Below are 15,712 nucleotides of genomic sequence, written 5' to 3'. Positions count from 1 at the left end.
CCATCCAGTCTGCCCTGTAATTACATGCATTACAATTTCATGATTAAATTAAAATATCTTTTTTCTGGGCTATGGACCTTAGATGCATGGCTTATATGGTGGAGATACAGAGGGAGAAATTGGAGATGCAGAGGGACAAACAGTGAAGTGGTACAATACAAAGTCATCGTATTTGAGGTACAGTGATACATTATAAGATAATTAGGTTACAATCGATTGAACAAATTTGTTTTTATTGCTTTTATAAAATTGAAGAGTTCCGACTTCAAGCCAAGGATATGAAGAGACGATTCTACCAAAGAGGCTATCCCCGGGATGCCGTTCAGCAAGCATACAAGCGTGCAAAGTATGCTCAGCGCAAACTATTGTTACTATATGATTCACATGATAATACTACTCAAGAATCCATCGCTTTTGTTCAACAATATTCTACTTATGCTCAAGCAATTTCACAGATTGTGTTGAAACATTGGCACATTGTAAAATTAGCGATTCCAACTATAAGTGATAAAGCCCATATGTTCTTACAAGCGAGGTAAGAGCATTGGTGAAAGTATAAATCACAGTATTCTGAGGGAACCAAAAACTCATACCAAGGGAATTCATCTGCCCTGTGGACAATGCCAATGGTGTACATACACTCTAGCGGGTGAAATATGGAATCATCCTATTACGCGTAAAACAAATCAAACTAGGCATTTCACTAATTGTAATTCTCATCATGTTATATACTTGATACAATGTCCTTGTCCCAAGCTATATATCGGACGTACAACTCGCAAGATAAAAGTGAGACTCACCGAACACAAATCTAGAGTTAATACCCAAAATGAAAGTTCTCCTTTGGTTCGCCATTGGAAACTGTGCGGACAAGTTAATAGATTTGAAATGTAGGGTCTTAGATGCTATACACATAGGGTGGGAGGGAGGCAATATTGAACAAACTTTGAATCTTAGGGAACTGAGATGGATGTTTGAGCTTCAAACTATGGCTCCGGAGGGTTTGAATGAAACTATGGACTGGAGGCCCAAGTTGATAGTTGACCAGGCCTCCATCAGTAGATCAGTAGATCATGTGATGCTATGATGTCATAATTGGGGAGGGTATTTTAGTGCTGGTTTAAAAGACTGCGGCCATTTTTGAATGGCTGGTTATACTAGGAAAAGCTATCCTGTAATGTCCAGTTAAAATAAATAAATATAAAGTATATAAAATAGATAAGGTAGTATTAGAGCATTAGAATGAGGAGCAGCTGTAATGTCCAGGTAAAATATAAAGCATATGAAAAAGATAAGGTAACATTAGAGCATTAGAATAATAGTGGGATTTTAATGCTTGTTGAGTAACTCCCTCTTTTGCTAACCTTTATGTTTTAGTTCCCCCGACCTTAAGAAAGTTTGGCGAAACATGTCGGGAAGGGGAATGGACTTTGAATAAGCTAAGTCTATTATTTATATATTTATATAAAATAATTGAAATAAGTAAATAGTTGGGAAATAGTACTTGGAATCATGAAGAATCCCACCACCTGTATCTATCGATAAGGGTGGATATCTGAATTCCTAAGATGTACTGTTGTAAAGAAACTGGACTAAGAAAGAATTTATAAAGCATTGATATATTATCTAGCGCTATTATACTATCTAAGTTGGAGTGTACTGACATGCATCAGGCGTCGCCTTTGCTCTGTTAAACTCTCAAAGACACACTGGAAAAGCCACAGTATCTTCATTTAAATTGAACTTTATCTATCTGTATCTCTACAGATATAGACAAAGCCATTGCATAACTATCATAAGCATGTTGATTAATTAGGCAGAAAAACATGAGCACAACCACTCAAAATGCTAATGAGAGCTTTATCTTTGAAAGAATAGTTGCATGGTTAACAATTTAAATTTGTTTGGCTTATGGTCTGTAAGCGTCTATTTTTTTTGACATGGATCCTGATATGTTCTGTCTATTGTATATGTCTCTGGCTAATGATATGTTTGTTTATGGGTTTGATTAAAATGAGCATTTCTAATCTTCTTTAATTTCTGAATTTCTGTTCAAGTGTGGACTAAATTTATCTATGCAATTCTCTCCCTCCCCACTGCGAATATCAAGGAAAAGACATGCTGCTTGGTCTTTGGAACTCTTATGTCATCCAAATCAGAATGGTCATATAACTGGAAACGTCAATTCTATCCTTTTATCATATTTTTAATTAAAATGCTGATTTAATTGCTTTCTTGCAGACTCATTATGGGATCCTCAGCTGAATGCCTACATGGTTGCATATTCACTTAGTAACCCCAGCACCAATTCATTCAAAGAACAAGAAGCAACTATTGCTTACTGTGCCTTAACTGTCTCAAACTCAATTTGCTGCCCTGTTTCGGTTCAGTCCAAAGGTAATTTTAATTTTCAGTCATGCTTTTGACTAAAAATGACCATGTGTTTTCGATGAAAGCAGAAAATTTATGCTTTGTCCCATTTGTCACTCATCCTTAATCAATCGGAACAGAAATTGCTCCTCTTGCTGGATTTCTATATGTGGATTTGCTCTCTACCAAAGCTACTACCATCCTTAGGCTCCTCTGGGCCTATCGTACAATCACTGGTCATCTGTGGGTGTTGTTACAGCAGGAGCAATACCCGGCTACTTCTGCACATTTCGTTTTGCATGTGGGTGGAGGCAATTTTGCTTGGAGGTTAAATACGGACTTTCATTATTTAAATTATATTCTGGCTTGGATGCTGTGGGTTTAGCAGAGTGAAGCGGACTGCAAGGCCTGCCAATCCTCAGAGACCCTCATTGTTTCACGCTCACAAGAGCAAACTTGAGCATTCGCTCTTGCATTTCGTTTTGGCTGAAAGCAGGCGATAAGTTTGGGCCGCAGTTTCTGTTTCGGACGAAAGCTTTCAGACAGTTTCGGCGGAGGTTTCAATTTTATTGGAAACTGAGAAAAGCAGTTTCTGTCGAACGTTATCCCTATTTGAAATGTGTTGCCAAACCTTAAGCGAGGTGCCGAATTAGTTTGAAAATGAGCCATAGCTCAGAGACTTGGTATTGGGGGGCTTATGCTTTTTGTAAACGTTGCCTTCCTTTCCCTTAAAAAATATGTTTCTACGTTGAAATGTGTAAAGTTGACCATTCTAAGTTTTGACTCTTTCCTGGAAAGGATTAGACATCCTCTAAGATTCTTGAATTCTTTTGATGTACCATTACCAAGAAAGGAAAAGAAATGGAAAGAAAGGAACCCTGCCACGTGTGCATGAAAAACCCCTTTTCTATGTTTATAGAGGGAAATTACTCAAATTCTTATTTTAGAAGATAGCAAAGCCAAAAAGATAGAAAAAAGTGAAAGGGGGGCAAGAAAGGCCATTGATGATATTTTCTGGGAAGTGTGCATTTGGAAAGTTAGTGTAAGTAGGGATCTCTCTCCAAGTGACCATAGACGAAAGAAAGACCAGCACTGTGGCAGGCTCTGTAGCTCAGTGGTTAGAGCACTGGTCTTGTAAACCAGGGGTCGTGAGTTCAATTCTCATCAGAGCCTAGATTTGCTTTACTGTGTAAAAAGTATCAGCTTCCTTTATTGAAAACAGGCACGCTATCCTTTACCATTTCTGATCCCTGAGTAGAACCTCTTCCTCATTCTTCAGCCTGCTCTCTCTACATGATGGCTAATTCGCTTACTGAATATTTTCAGTGGCTTCCTATTAAAGCCCAATTTCTAGTAATGAAGAGCTGCTGCTGCTACTGTTGTCTTCTTCACACTTTTCATCTTCTACTATGCTTAATGTTCCCTGCCATTTTATGGATATATAACCAAGAAAGGAGAAGAAATGGAAAGAAAGGAAACCTGCCACGTGTGCATGAAAAGCCCATTTTCTATGTTTATAGAGGGAAATTACTCGAATTCTTATTTTAGAAGATAGCAAAGCCAAAAAGATTGAAAAAAGCGAAAGGGGGCAAGAAAGGCCATTGATGATATTTTCTGGGAAGTGTGCATTTGGAAAGTTAGTGTAAGTAGGGATCTCTCTCCAAGTGACCATAGACGAAAGAAAGAACAGCACTGTGGCAGGCTCTGTAGCTCAGTGGTTAGAGCACTGGTCTAGTAAACCAGGGGTTGTGAGTTCAATTCTCATCAGAGCCTAGATTAGCTTTACCTTGTAAAAAGTGTCAGCTTCCTTTACTGAAAGAAGACACCCCTATCCTTTACCATTTCTGATCCCTGAATAGAACCTCTTCCTCATTCTTCAGCCTTCTCTCTCTACATGATGGCTAACTCACTAACTGAATATTTTCAGTGGGCTTCCTATTAAAGCCCAATTTCTAGCAATGAAGAGCTGCTGCTGCTACTGTTGTCTTCTTCACACTCTTCATCTACTATGCTTAATGTTCTCTGCCATTTTATGGATTAGCCAAAACAAACAAACAAAAAAAAAAAAGCTTAAATCCAATGATTACAGGTGCTCCATTCCAAAATGTATACGATGAAATTTCAACATTTCAATGTTCTGCTTTACTAATGCTTGGAACTGTTGGCATTGCCTTCTGGAACTTCGATCCAAGGCAAGTGCTCAGAGCAAGCAATGGTTTTGCCTGGCTTATTCTCCTCAATTTCAGATGTTTTATCAGTTCTTTCCACACATTCGTTTTTATAATCATTTTAGAATGCAAACCTTTTCAATGTGCATTCTAAAACAAGCATTCTGGGTTAACACGCTTGATACCGATGTAGATTGCACTCAATGTATTCAGGTACTCTAGCGAATGGATGGTGCTCTAACCAATGCGCATCCCTCTCAGATTTTTTGAATCAGCTGTGGAGTTCAGATGCTCTGAATTCAATAGTTATTTTCGGTGTTATACTGATTAAATGTCCCTGCTCCGAATTTACTGTTATCCATATCACCAGTCTCTGCCAATAATATGACTTCCATCTTATTCCCTTCTTGAGTTCAGATTCAATTTACATAGAAATAATTCAAGAAATCTATTGCTACCTAGGTAGGATATCTCTTCTAAATTGCTAGTGCGACTTCCTCCCAGAGAACTTAGCACTGTCACTTCAGATCTGAATCTAGATAAAGTTCAGGTCATCCGATGAGCTGATACCTGTGTCCCCATCTAGGAATCAGATCAGGTATCTATAAAGTAGGAGTCCATGTCTCTCATTTCCATGCTAGCTTGGTGAATGATATCAGAGCATAGCTGTTGCGGACTGGTAGGGCATTTAAATGTGATGAACCAGAACTTGTCTGAATTGCTCTTGTTTGCCCCTTAAAATATGAACGTGATATTTGTCACTAGGCAAAGTAAGGACTGAAAATAACATGTTGCCAACTCATGTGGCAGGCTCCTTCCACTTGCGAACAAAATCTCTTCCCTACACGTAGGAAATAAACAAACTAAGAAAAGAATCAGAAGTAGCAGTAGGAAATGTGTTTACTGGAGAGAAATCTAACAGAGGAGCTTCTTCCCAATTGGCTCTGTAGCTCAGTGGTAAGAGCACTGGTTTCGTAAACCAGGGGTCATGAGTTCAACCCTCATCAGGGCCTCCTTATGCTTTTCTGTAAACAGTGCTTGGAACTTAATATAGCCTGCTTGGTCTTCAAAATATGATCTAGACTGTAAAAATATATTTCAAGTATTAAAAGTTGTCAAAACTATAAGATCCTGGGAAGAATGTCTCCCAACAAGGCATGCACAGCTTTGTAATGCTGGCCAGAAGCATTAGATTGTCGGGCTGTACAAACTAGGCTTGTCTATCAAGTGTAAGTGAGTGATCATACCCTTGAACCAAAGGAGAGCTTATTTCCAAAAGCACCTCAGAGAATGGCACGGGATGCATCGTAGGATCTTGACATCTGAACTAAGGCCTGCATAGATTGACATAATCTCTGACAATTCTGCACATGGTTTATTTCTCCCTTTTGCATGGCTTGACACCAACTCTTGCATTTTTCTAAGTGGACTTTCATTTAATAGAAGAAATGACTTTTTTGGTCAATTATTCATGGAGATGAAATGAATAATTTTTCAGGAGCGTAGAAAACATCTCTACGTTTGCAATGCAATGCTATACTTTCCAAATAACATACGTGCTTCCGTCTTGAACTTAGAAGCTGAAAAAATGGAAAGATCAGCTCAGCTTAGACGTTGACCCTAAGCTTAGTTTCGCTTACTGTGCCTTAACTGTCTCAAACTCAATTTGCTGCCCTGTTTCGGTTCAGTCCAAAGGTAATTTTAATTTTCAGTCATGCTTTTGACTAAAAATGACCATGTGTTTTCGATGAAAGCAGAAAATTTATGCTTTGTCCCATTTGTCACTCATCCTTAATCAATCGGAACAGAAATTGCTCCTCTTGCTGGATTTCTATATGTGGATTTGCTCTCTACCAAAGCTACTACCATCCTTAGGCTCCTCTGGGCCTATCGTACAATCACTGGTCATCTGTGGGTGTTGTTACAGCAGGAGCAATACCCGGCTACTTCTGCACATTTCGTTTTGCATGTGGGTGGAGGCAATTTTGCTTGGAGGTTAAATACGGACTTTCATTATTTAAATTATATTCTGGCTTGGATGCTGTGGGTTTAGCAGAGTGAAGCGGACTGCAAGGCCTGCCAATCCTCAGAGACCCTCATTGTTTCACGCTCACAAGAGCAAACTTGAGCATTCGCTCTTGCATTTCGTTTTGGCTGAAAGCAGGCGATAAGTTTGGGCCGCAGTTTCTGTTTCGGACGAAAGCTTTCAGACAGTTTCGGCGGAGGTTTCAATTTTATTGGAAACTGAGAAAAGCAGTTTCTGTCGAACGTTATCCCTATTTGAAATGTGTTGCCAAACCTTAAGCGAGGTGCCGAATTAGTTTGAAAATGAGCCATAGCTCAGAGACTTGGTATTGGGGGGCTTATGCTTTTTGTAAACGTTGCCTTCCTTTCCCTTAAAAAATATGTTTCTACGTTGAAATGTGTAAAGTTGACCATTCTAAGTTTTGACTCTTTCCTGGAAAGGATTAGACATCCTCTAAGATTCTTGAATTCTTTTGATGTACCATTACCAAGAAAGGAAAAGAAATGGAAAGAAAGGAACCCTGCCACGTGTGCATGAAAAACCCCTTTTCTATGTTTATAGAGGGAAATTACTCAAATTCTTATTTTAGAAGATAGCAAAGCCAAAAAGATAGAAAAAAGTGAAAGGGGGGCAAGAAAGGCCATTGATGATATTTTCTGGGAAGTGTGCATTTGGAAAGTTAGTGTAAGTAGGGATCTCTCTCCAAGTGACCATAGACGAAAGAAAGACCAGCACTGTGGCAGGCTCTGTAGCTCAGTGGTTAGAGCACTGGTCTTGTAAACCAGGGGTCGTGAGTTCAATTCTCATCAGAGCCTAGATTTGCTTTACTGTGTAAAAAGTATCAGCTTCCTTTACTGAAAGCAGGCACGCTATCCTATACCATTTCTGATCCCTGAGTAGAACCTCTTCCTCATTTTTCAGCCTGCTCTCTCTACATGATGGCTAATTCGCTTACTAAATATTTTCAGTGGCTTCCTATTAAAGCCCAATTTCTAGCAATGAAGAGCTGCTCCTGCAACTGTTGTCTTCTTCACACTTTTCATCTTCTACCATGCTTAATGTTCCCTGCCATTTTATGGATATATAACCAAGAAAGGAGAAGAAATGGAAAGAAAGGAAACCTGCCACGTGTGCATGAAAAGCCCATTTTCTATGTTTATAGAGGGAAATTACTCGAATTCTTATTTTAGAAGATAGCAAAGCCAAAAAGATTGAAAAAAGCGAAAGGGGGCAAGAAAGGCCATTGATGATATTTTCTGGGAAGTGTGCATTTGGAAAGTTAGTGTAAGTAGGGATCTCTCTCCAAGTGACCATAGACGAAAGAAAGAACAGCACTGTGGCAGGCTCTGTAGCTCAGTGGTTAGAGCACTGGTCTAGTAAACCAGGGGTAGTGAGTTCAATTCTCATCAGAGCCTAGATTTGCTTTACCATGTAAAAAGTATCAGCTTCCTTTACTGAAAGCAGGCACGCTATCCTATACCATTTCTGATCCCTGAGTAGAACCTCTTCCTCATTTTTCAGCCTGCTCTCTCTACATGATGGCTAATTCACTAACTGAATATTTTCAGTGGGCTTCCTATTAAAGCCCAATTTCTAGCAATGAAGAGCTGCTGCTGCTACTGTTGTCTTCTTCACACTCTTCATCTACTATGCTTAATGTTCTCTGCCATTTTATGGATTAGCCAAAACAAATAAACAAAAAAAAAAAAAGCTTAAATCCAATGATTACAGGTGCTCCATTCCAAAATGTATACGATGAAATTTCAACATTTCAATGTTCTGCTTTACTAATGCTTGGAACTGTTGGCATTGCCTTCTGGAACTTCGATCCAAGGCAAGTGCTCAGAGCAAGCAATGGTTTTGCCTGGCTTAATCTCCTCAATTTCAGATGTTTTATCAGTTCTTTCCACACATTCGTTTTTATAATCATTTTAGAATGCAAACCTTTTCAAGGTGCATTCTAAAACAAGCATTCCGGGTTAACACGCTTGATACCGATGTAGATTGCACTCAATGTATTCAGGTACTCTAGCGAATGGATGGTGCTCTAACCAATGCGCATCCCTCTCAGATTTTTTGAATCAGCCGTGGAGTTCAGATGCTCTGAATTCAATAGTTATTTTCGGTGTTACACTGATTAAATGTCCCTGCTCCGAATTTACTGTTATCCATATCACCAGTCTCTGCCAATAATATGACTTCCATCTTATTCCCTTCTTGAGTTCAGATTCAATTTACATAGAAATAATTCAAGAAATCTATTGCTACCTAGGTAGGATATCTCTTCTAAATTGCTAGTGCGACTTCCTCCCAGAGAACTTAGCACTGTCACTTCAGATCTGAATCTAGATAAAGTTCAGGTCATCCGATGAGCTGATACCTGTGTCCCCATCTAGGAATCAGATCAGGTATCTATACAGTAGGAGTCCATGTCTCTCATTTCCATGCTAGCTTGGTGAATGATATCAGAGCATAGCTGTTGCGGACTGGTAGGGCATTTAAATGTGATGAACCAGAACTTGTCTGAATTGCTCTTGTTTGCCCCTTAAAATATGAACGTGATATTTGTCACTAGGCAAAGTAAGGACTGAAAATAACATGTTGCCAACTCATGTGGCAGGCTCCTTCCACTTGCGAACAAAATCTCTTCCCTACACGTAGGAAATAAACAAACTAAGAAAAGAATCAGAAGTAGCAGTAGGAAATGTGTTTACTGGAGAGAAATCTAACAGAGGAGCTTCTTCCCAATTGGCTCTGTAGCTCAGTGGTAAGAGCACTGGTTTCGTAAACCAGGGGTCATGAGTTCAACCCTCATCAGGGCCTCCTTATGCTTTTCTGTAAACAGTGCTTGGAACTTAATATAGCCTGCTTGGTCTTCAAAATATGATCTAGACTGTAAAAATATATTTCAAGTATTAAAAGTTGTCAAAACTATAAGATCCTGGGAAGAATATCTCCCAACAAGGCATGCACAGCTTTGTAATGCTGGCCAGAAGCATTAGATTGTCGGGCTGTACAAACTAGGCTTGTCTATCAAGTGTAAGTGAGTGATCATACCCTTGAACCAAAGGAGAGCTTATTTCCAAAAGCACCTCAGAGAATGGCACGGGATGCATCGTAGGATCTTGACATCTGAACTAAGGCCTGCATAGATTGACATAATCTCTGACAATTCTGCACATGGTTTATTTCTCCCTTTTGCATGGCTTGACACCAACTCTTGCATTTTTCTAAGTGGACTTTCATTTAATAGAAGAAATGACTTTTTTGGTCAATTATTCATGGAGATGAAATGAATAATTTTTCAGGAGCGTAGAAAACATCTCTACGTTTGCAATGCAATGCTATACTTTCCAAATAACATACGTGCTTCCGTCTTGAACTTAGAAGCTGAAAAAATGGAAAGATCAGCTCAGCTTAGACGTTGACCCTAAGCTTAGTTTCGCTTACTGTGCCTTAACTGTCTCAAACTCAATTTGCTGCCCTGTTTCGGTTCAGTCCAAAGGTAATTTTAATTTTCAGTCATGCTTTTGACTAAAAATGACCATGTGTTTTCGATGAAAGCAGAAAATTTATGCTTTGTCCCATTTGTCACTCATCCTTAATCAATCGGAACAGAAATTGCTCCTCTTGCTGGATTTCTATATGTGGATTTGCTCTCTACCAAAGCTACTACCATCCTTAGGCTCCTCTGGGCCTATCGTACAATCACTAGTCATCTGTGGGTGTTGTTACAGCAGGAGCAATACCCGGCTACTTCTGCACATTTCGTTTTGCATGTGGGTGGAGGCAATTTTGCTTGGAGGTTAAATACGGACTTTCATTATTTAAATTATATTCTGGCTTGGATGCTGTGGGTTTAGCAGAGTGAAGCGGACTGCAAGGCCTGCCAATCCTCAGAGACCCTCATTGTTTCACGCTCACAAGAGCAAACTTGAGCATTCGCTCTTGCATTTCGTTTTGGCTGAAAGCAGGCGATAAGTTTGGGCCGCAGTTTCTGTTTCGGACGAAAGCTTTCAGACAGTTTCGGCGGAGGTTTCAATTTTATTGGAAACTGAGAAAAGCAGTTTCTGTCGAACGTTATCCCTATTTGAAATGTGTTGCCAAACCTTAAGCGAGGTGCCGAATTAGTTTGAAAATGAGCCATAGCTCAGAGACTTGGTATTGGGGGGCTTATGCTTTTTGTAAACGTTGCCTTCCTTTCCCTTAAAAAATATGTTTCTACGTTGAAATGTGTAAAGTTGACCATTCTAAGTTTTGACTCTTTCCTGGAAAGGATTAGACATCCTCTAAGATTCTTGAATTCTTTTGATGTACCATTACCAAGAAAGGAAAAGAAATGGAAAGAAAGGAACCCTGCCACGTGTGCATGAAAAACCCCTTTTCTATGTTTATAGAGGGAAATTACTCAAATTCTTATTTTAGAAGATAGCAAAGCCAAAAAGATAGAAAAAAGTGAAAGGGGGGCAAGAAAGGCCATTGATGATATTTTCTGGGAAGTGTGCATTTGGAAAGTTAGTGTAAGTAGGGATCTCTCTCCAAGTGACCATAGACGAAAGAAAGACCAGCACTGTGGCAGGCTCTGTAGCTCAGTGGTTAGAGCACTGGTCTTGTAAACCAGGGGTCGTGAGTTCAATTCTCATCAGAGCCTAGATTTGCTTTACTGTGTAAAAAGTATCAGCTTCCTTTATTGAAAACAGGCACGCTATCCTTTACCATTTCTGATCCCTGAGTAGAACCTCTTCCTCATTCTTCAGCCTGCTCTCTCTACATGATGGCTAATTCGCTTACTGAATATTTTCAGTGGCTTCCTATTAAAGCCCAATTTCTAGTAATGAAGAGCTGCTGCCGCTACTGTTGTCTTCTTCACACTTTTCATCTTCTACTATGCTTAATGTTCCCTGCCATTTTATGGATATATAACCAAGAAAGGAGAAGAAATGGAAAGAAAGGAAACCTGCCACGTGTGCATGAAAAGCCCATTTTCTATGTTTATAGAGGGAAATTACTCGAATTCTTATTTTAGAAGATAGCAAAGCCAAAAAGATTGAAAAAAGCGAAAGGGGGCAAGAAAGGCCATTGATGATATTTTCTGGGAAGTGTGCATTTGGAAAGTTAGTGTAAGTAGGGATCTCTCTCCAAGTGACCATAGACGAAAGAAAGAACAGCACTGTGGCAGGCTCTGTAGCTCAGTGGTTAGAGCACTGGTCTAGTAAACCAGGGGTTGTGAGTTCAATTCTCATCAGAGCCTAGATTAGCTTTACCTTGTAAAAAGTGTCAGCTTCCTTTACTGAAAGAAGACACCCCTATCCTTTACCATTTCTGATCCCTGAGTAGAACCTCTTCCTCATTTTTCAGCCTGCTCTCTCTACATGATGGCTAATTCACTAACTGAATATTTTCAGTGGGCTTCCTATTAAAGCCCAATTTCTAGCAATGAAGAGCTGCTGCTGCTACTGTTGTCTTCTTCACACTCTTCATCTACTATGCTTAATGTTCTCTGCCATTTTATGGATTAGCCAAAACAAATAAACAAAAAAAAAAAAAGCTTAAATCCAATGATTACAGGTGCTCCATTCCAAAATGTATACGATGAAATTTCAACATTTCAATGTTCTGCTTTACTAATGCTTGGAACTGTTGGCATTGCCTTCTGGAACTTCGATCCAAGGCAAGTGCTCAGAGCAAGCAATGGTTTTGCCTGGCTTAATCTCCTCAATTTCAGATGTTTTATCAGTTCTTTCCACACATTCGTTTTTATAATCATTTTAGAATGCAAACCTTTTCAAGGTGCATTCTAAAACAAGCATTCCGGGTTAACACGCTTGATACCGATGTAGATTGCACTCAATGTATTCAGGTACTCTAGCGAATGGATGGTGCTCTAACCAATGCGCATCCCTCTCAGATTATTTGAATCAGCCGTGGAGTTCAGATGCTCTGAATTCAATAGTTATTTTCGGTGTTATACTGATTAAATGTCCCTGCTCCGAATTTACTGTTATCCATATCACCAGTCTCTGCCAATAATATGACTTCCATCTTATTCCCTTCTTGAGTTCAGATTCAATTTACATAGAAATAATTCAAGAAATCTATTGCTACCTAGGTAGGATATCTCTTCTAAATTGCTAGTGCGACTTCCTCCCAGAGAACTTAGCACTGTCACTTCAGATCTGAATCTAGATAAAGTTCAGGTCATCCGATGAGCTGATACCTGTGTCCCCATCTAGGAATCCGATCAGGTATCTATACAGTAGGAGTCCATGTCTCTCATTTCCATGCTAGCTTGGTGAATGATATCAGAGCATAGCTGTTGCGGACTGGTAGGGCATTTAAATGTGATGAACCAGAACTTGTCTGAATTGCTCTTGTTTGCCCCTTAAAATATGAACGTGATATTTGTCACTAGGCAAAGTAAGGACTGAAAATAACATGTTGCCAACTCATGTGGCAGGCTCCTTCCACTTGCGAACAAAATCTCTTCCCTACACGTAGGAAATAAACAAACTAAGAAAAGAATCAGAAGTAGCAGTAGGAAATGTGTTTACTGGAGAGAAATCTAACAGAGGAGCTTCTTCCCAATTGGCTCTGTAGCTCAGTGGTAAGAGCACTGGTTTCGTAAACCAGGGGTCATGAGTTCAACCCTCATCAGGGCCTCCTTATGCTTTTCTGTAAACAGTGCTTGGAACTTAATATAGCCTGCTTGGTCTTCAAAATATGATCTAGACTGTAAAAATATATTTCAAGTATTAAAAGTTGTCAAAACTATAAGATCCTGGGAAGAATATCTCCCAACAAGGCATGCACAGCTTTGTAATGCTGGCCAGAAGCATTAGATTGTCGGGCTGTACAAACTAGGCTTGTCTATCAAGTGTAAGTGAGTGATCATACCCTTGAACCAAAGGAGAGCTTATTTCCAAAAGCACCTCAGAGAATGGCACGGGATGCATCGTAGGATCTTGACATCTGAACTAAGGCCTGCATAGATTGACATAATCTCTGACAATTCTGCACATGGTTTATTTCTCCCTTTTGCATGGCTTGACACCAACTCTTGCATTTTTCTAAGTGGACTTTCATTTAATAGAAGAAATGACTTTTTTGGTCAATTATTCATGGAGATGAAATGAATAATTTTTCAGGAGCGTAGAAAACATCTCTACGTTTGCAATGCAATGCTATACTTTCCAAATAACATACGTGCTTCCGTCTTGAACTTAGAAGCTGAAAAAATGGAAAGATCAGCTCAGCTTAGACGTTGACCCTAAGCTTAGTTTCGCTTACTGTGCCTTAACTGTCTCAAACTCAATTTGCTGCCCTGTTTCGGTTCAGTCCAAAGGTAATTTTAATTTTCAGTCATGCTTTTGACTAAAAATGACCATGTGTTTTCGATGAAAGCAGAAAATTTATGCTTTGTCCCATTTGTCACTCATCCTTAATCAATCGGAACAGAAATTGCTCCTCTTGCTGGATTTCTATATGTGTATTTGCTCTCTACCAAAGCTACTACCATCCTTAGGCTCCTCTGGGCCTATCGTACAATCACTGGTCATCTGTGGGTGTTGTTACAGCAGGAGCAATACCCGGCTACTTCTGCACATTTCGTTTTGCATGTGGGTGGAGGCAATTTTGCTTGGAGGTTAAATACGGACTTTCATTATTTAAATTATATTCTGGCTTGGATGCTGTGGGTTTAGCAGAGTGAAGCGGACTGCAAGGCCTGCCAATCCTCAGAGACCCTCATTGTTTCACGCTCACAAGAGCAAACTTGAGCATTCGCTCTTGCATTTCGTTTTGGCTGAAAGCAGGCGATAAGTTTGGGCCGCAGTTTCTGTTTCGGACGAAAGCTTTCAGACAGTTTCGGCGGAGGTTTCAATTTTATTGGAAACTGAGAAAAGCAGTTTCTGTCGAACGTTATCCCTATTTGAAATGTGTTGCCAAACCTTAAGCGAGGTGCCGAATTAGTTTGAAAATGAGCCATAGCTCAGAGACTTGGTATTGGGGGGCTTATGCTTTTTGTAAACGTTGCCTTCCTTTCCCTTAAAAAATATGTTTCTACGTTGAAATGTGTAAAGTTGACCATTCTAAGTTTTGACTCTTTCCTGGAAAGGATTAGACATCCTCTAAGATTCTTGAATTCTTTTGATGTACCATTACCAAGAAAGGAAAAGAAATGGAAAGAAAGGAACCCTGCCACGTGTGCATGAAAAACCCCTTTTCTATGTTTATAGAGGGAAATTACTCAAATTCTTATTTTAGAAGATAGCAAAGCCAAAAAGATAGAAAAAAGTGAAAGGGGGGCAAGAAAGGCCATTGATGATATTTTCTGGGAAGTGTGCATTTGGAAAGTTAGTGTAAGTAGGGATCTCTCTCCAAGTGACCATAGACGAAAGAAAGACCAGCACTGTGGCAGGCTCTGTAGCTCAGTGGTTAGAGCACTGGTCTTGTAAACCAGGGGTTGTGAGTTCAATTCTCATCAGAGCCTAGATTTGCTTTACTGTGTAAAAAGTATCAGCTTCCTTTACTGAAAGCAGGCACGCTATCCTATACCATTTCTGATCCCTGAGTAGAACCTCTTCCTCATTTTTCAGCCTGCTCTCTCTACATGATGGCTAATTCGCTTACTAAATATTTTCAGTGGCTTCCTATTAAAGCCCAATTTCTAGCAATGAAGAGCTGCTCCTGCAACTGTTGTCTTCTTCACACTTTTCATCTTCTACCATGCTTAATGTTCCCTGCCATTTTATGGATATATAACCAAGAAAGGAGAAGAAATGGAAAGAAAGGAAACCTGCCACGTGTGCATGAAAAGCCCATTTTCTATGTTTATAGAGGGAAATTACTCGAATTCTTATTTTAGAAGATAGCAAAGCCAAAAAGATTGAAAAAAGCGAAAGGGGGCAAGAAAGGCCATTGATGATATTTTCTGGGAAGTGTGCATTTGGAAAGTTAGTGTAAGTAGGGATCTCTCTCCAAGTGACCATAGACGAAAGAAAGAACAGCACTGTGGCAGGCTCTGTAGCTCAGTGGTTAGAGCACTGGTCTAGTAAACCAGGGGTAGTGAGTTCAATTCTCATCAGAGCCTAGATTTGCTTTACCATGTAAAAAGTATCAGCTTCCTTTACTGAAAGCAGGCACGCTATCC

At 39.6% G+C, this 15,712-nt stretch overlaps 11 non-coding genes across 11 annotated transcripts; all 11 read left to right on the top strand.

Moving 5' to 3' along the window:
* Positions 1–3,470: 3,470 nt before the first annotated feature.
* TRNAT-UGU lies at positions 3,471–3,543 on the top strand. The gene has a single exon. It is a non-coding gene; the product is annotated as a tRNA-Thr (tRNA).
* A 527-nt stretch (positions 3,544–4,070) lies between these two features.
* Positions 4,071–4,143, top strand: TRNAT-AGU. Its single transcript has one exon. It is a non-coding gene; the product is annotated as a tRNA-Thr (tRNA).
* A 1,335-nt stretch (positions 4,144–5,478) lies between these two features.
* On the top strand, positions 5,479–5,551 carry TRNAT-CGU. The gene has a single exon. It is a non-coding gene; the product is annotated as a tRNA-Thr (tRNA).
* Positions 5,552–7,306: 1,755 nt separating this feature from the next.
* TRNAT-UGU lies at positions 7,307–7,379 on the top strand. Its single transcript has one exon. It is a non-coding gene; the product is annotated as a tRNA-Thr (tRNA).
* Positions 7,380–7,906: 527 nt separating this feature from the next.
* TRNAT-AGU lies at positions 7,907–7,979 on the top strand. Its single transcript has one exon. It is a non-coding gene; the product is annotated as a tRNA-Thr (tRNA).
* A 1,335-nt stretch (positions 7,980–9,314) lies between these two features.
* On the top strand, positions 9,315–9,387 carry TRNAT-CGU. Its single transcript has one exon. It is a non-coding gene; the product is annotated as a tRNA-Thr (tRNA).
* Positions 9,388–11,142: 1,755 nt separating this feature from the next.
* Positions 11,143–11,215, top strand: TRNAT-UGU. Its single transcript has one exon. It is a non-coding gene; the product is annotated as a tRNA-Thr (tRNA).
* Positions 11,216–11,742: 527 nt separating this feature from the next.
* TRNAT-AGU lies at positions 11,743–11,815 on the top strand. Its single transcript has one exon. It is a non-coding gene; the product is annotated as a tRNA-Thr (tRNA).
* A 1,336-nt stretch (positions 11,816–13,151) lies between these two features.
* On the top strand, positions 13,152–13,224 carry TRNAT-CGU. The gene has a single exon. It is a non-coding gene; the product is annotated as a tRNA-Thr (tRNA).
* Positions 13,225–14,979: 1,755 nt separating this feature from the next.
* TRNAT-UGU lies at positions 14,980–15,052 on the top strand. The gene has a single exon. It is a non-coding gene; the product is annotated as a tRNA-Thr (tRNA).
* A 527-nt stretch (positions 15,053–15,579) lies between these two features.
* TRNAT-AGU lies at positions 15,580–15,652 on the top strand. Its single transcript has one exon. It is a non-coding gene; the product is annotated as a tRNA-Thr (tRNA).
* Positions 15,653–15,712: the final 60 nt, after the last annotated feature.

This window comes from Geotrypetes seraphini, chromosome 1 (genome assembly GCF_902459505.1).
Source record: "Geotrypetes seraphini chromosome 1, aGeoSer1.1, whole genome shotgun sequence".
In the NCBI taxonomy this organism is placed as follows: Eukaryota; Metazoa; Chordata; class Amphibia; order Gymnophiona; family Dermophiidae; genus Geotrypetes; species Geotrypetes seraphini.
The sequence above is the reverse complement of the archived record's forward strand: the minus strand, read 5'-3'. Positions and strand labels throughout refer to the sequence as shown.